The 3,486-nt window shown below is 38.8% G+C and overlaps 1 pseudogene; it reads left to right on the top strand.

Annotated features, from left to right (window-relative positions):
• Positions 1-1,432: 1,432 nt before the first annotated feature.
• On the top strand, positions 1,433-1,551 carry LOC134931361 (5S ribosomal RNA; annotated as a pseudogene).
• The last annotated feature ends 1,935 nt before the right edge of the window (positions 1,552-3,486 follow it).

Below are 3,486 nucleotides of genomic sequence, written 5' to 3'. Positions count from 1 at the left end.
GGAGAATATGATACAAAAGATGAATCTGCTGTCAGCGTTAGACATGGAGCATGAACGCCCGAAAATTTCTACTACACCGAGTATTCCTCAAAAGTCTCCTACTTGAGTACTTACTCAGCCCAACACTGATTAGCTTCCAAGAAGTGACCAAGCCCGGCGAACGGGCGAAATGCGTCTTCCGACCCTGGGCTGTCCGGGACCACCCACATCTCCAACTGTCTGCCTGCGCCGCTACTTCATCCAGGATAGCGGCCTCTCAGCAACTTCTGAACCGGAGGATACTTCCGCTGTGCAGCATTTGATGTTCGGACGAACCTGACTCAGTCACAGTACAGTTGCTTTCCAGCACCCTCGAACTAGAGCACGCTTATACTGTGACGCATCTTACGATCCTCCCAGACACATTCACGGGTAATATCTGTTCTCATTACCTGTGTATTGATGTAGCCACCTCACGTTGGTATCTGACAATTAAAACAATCACGGATCTGCCTATTAAGGCTGCAGCTGGTTATCGCCAGAAGGGTGTTTTATATTATTGACACCCATGATCACTATTATGATTGTTTGTCAACAGTATTCTAATATCCGATCACTATAGTTGATTTTATTATAGTGTTATTATCTTGTGACCGCAGTTCCTCATTGGGAGAGGATAATTGTCATTTTTTGTCACGTTGCTCAACGGAGTGTATGCATATATATGTACTCTATGACCAGTATATTTATTCTGGCCACAGTATTGTTTTCCTTTTTCTGCTTATACGGTGGGGGTATATATATAGCTCCCCTTACAGTTGCAATCTTTTATTAGGAGAGGAGAACTACCACTGCTATATATATCTCTTAATTCATTAAGTTATGGGTACATCTCTTCCATAGACCATCATTGGATATCCATATCTTATCTAATATATTGTGCATAAATGTTTATTCATTTGCAAAAAACCTGTACCTTTGAAAGCTTATGAGGTCCTCAATCCTCCCCTTATTTACGATTATTTGGTATCTGTACCTGATATCCTCATCATCACCTGATACTTACAGCTAATTATCATTTTGTACACAGACCGCAGTTCCTCATTGGGAGATGATAATTGTCATTTTTTTGTCACATTGCTCAACGTAGTGTATGCATATATATGTACTCTATGATCAGTATATTTTGTACACAGATTTCAATTTACATGTAGAGACCTTCAAAATTGAATGTTCCCTTGTACAAAATCTCACAGCCCACCTGTCTCTGTGTTTTTCTCACTTTCACTATCTTTCGGGACTCTCACCATTGATTCAGGGTTTTCCCTGTCTAACGATGGCAGCAGATCCCCCTTCCTAGCTCTCCTCCCAGGGCCCCATACTATCTCTCATCACTCAAGAATATTCTTGAACTCTCATCAGTGATTCTAGAGCACAAGATTATCGGTACTTTTTCTACTATCATACCACACTGGAAACGCCCGAACCCATCCGATCTTGGAAGCTAATCAGTGTTGGGCTGAGTCAGTACTCAAGTAGGAGACTTTTGAGGAATACTCGGTGTAGTAGAAATTTTTGGGCGTTCATGCTCCATGTCTAACGCTGATAGCAGATTCATCTTTTGTATCATATTCTCCTCTTTTCCTCTCCTCCAAGACAATCAGTAGGTCTAATCTGATATACCAATTTTTGATAGCTGCACTGAGAATTGTCCCTTTGCCACTAATTGCAACAATTGTAACTCTTGTACAGCTCATATCATATCTCTCTCCCACAGGCAGATCTTGGAGTTAAATTTGTGGATTTACTGTTTATTGTAGACTTGATTCAACCTTGACAGCTCACAATTATTATCCAATAATTATTGGCATTATTGACTAATTCTGTGTGCTTTTTCTCTTTATTATGTGTCCAACTACTTTATGTTTTATCTTATGACACAGTTAAAAAATCATTGAATTTTTATCCATCTTATTCTCACTACTTTAAAATCATTTAAGAGTGCACCCACAAAAGAGTCTTCTTTTCTCCTTTGTTGCCATCCTTTAGTATACACCAGTTTATTTGCATCCCAGCATTAAATCTTAGATTATCTTAATCCCTGAAAATGGAGAACGGGGTACAATTTTGGAGGGTTTGACCCCTAGTTTTTCAGTTTGTCTGGTAATGTGGTAACTAATAATTGTATATTTGCTTGGTTGAAGACCTTTCTGTTCCACACCAATATAGGAGTGGAGGAGAAACCCTGAGTGATTGTGTGTGCCTCTCTAATTTTTAATCATCTTGTTGACACTGTCCTCTTCCTCTTGCTTCTTTTCATAATGTGAAAAGTCATCAAATATGGAGGTGGTATGTTTGTAGCTATCTATGATTCGCAGAAATTGGTGAGCTTTTTCCAGGGGGACCACTTGTCGCTGAGATGATGGGTTTATTAAACTGTGCATGTCTTGTTTAAACAACATAAGGGTGAGTGGGAGGGCCAAAGAGAATTCCATCTTGCACCTCTATTTTTTCTTTGCATGATGTGCTCTTTGGGGCATATTTTTTAAAACTGCCATCCTGTCTGCCACTGCAGTGCCACTCCTAGATGGTTCAGGTGTTTGTGCCGCCCACATGTGTCGCTTAGCTTAGTCATCCAGCGACATCGGTGCAACCTTTTGGCCTAAAAACAATATTGTGAGGTGTAAGGTGTTCAGAATAGACTGGAAATGAATGTTATTGAGGTTAATTATATCTTAAGATCAAAATTACTCTCATATTCTGTGATTTTTGCTGTTTTTATGTTTTTTTTCATAAATCATCTAGATCCACAACCAAAACCCGAAAGGGTGGTTTTGGAAAAAACAATCCAGATCCAAAATACGAGTGGGGATCCAGATCCAAAACCGAAACCCAAAACCCAAAAAGTGTCCTCCGCACATCTCTATAATTTGTACATATTGTTAAAACAGCACTATTCTGTCCTGATGTTGCCATTGCCATGGTAATTTAAAACATATACATAGACAATCCCGTTCTCTTTAACAAATGGTCTGAATATTACATGCAGCGGGTGCTGCAGTGGCGACAATATAGTGCAGGGGGGAACCGCTTAGCACATTTAAACATACTAGCATGTTCTGATGTATGTACTATATGTCACTATAGAGTCTAAAATAACACAGTCCATAATCCAAGAATAAACAAACCAGAAATGGGGTAGTGTTCTTCTTATAACATGGGATACACAATTTATTTTTATTATTTTTATTTGTTTTTACTTTTTTTATATTAGATTTTTTTGTATTGTACATTTTTTTGATTGTTTATCCCTATGCTAACTTCTCAATTGTTCTTTTTTCTATTTCCTTCAATTGTGTGATCCTTTTTTGTGTACATTTCCCAGGCTCCGCAGCTATACCATTATTTTTCCATTGACATACAGTATATTGTGCTCTACCTATGTATACACAGGTATTTGACACTTTATTACAACCCACTGACTCCCATTTTTGTCTAGTCACGTGG

Source organism: Pseudophryne corroboree, chromosome 5, assembly GCF_028390025.1.
Source record: "Pseudophryne corroboree isolate aPseCor3 chromosome 5, aPseCor3.hap2, whole genome shotgun sequence".
NCBI classification, from domain to species: domain Eukaryota; kingdom Metazoa; phylum Chordata; class Amphibia; order Anura; family Myobatrachidae; genus Pseudophryne; species Pseudophryne corroboree.
The sequence above is the reverse complement of the archived record's forward strand: the minus strand, read 5'-3'. Positions and strand labels throughout refer to the sequence as shown.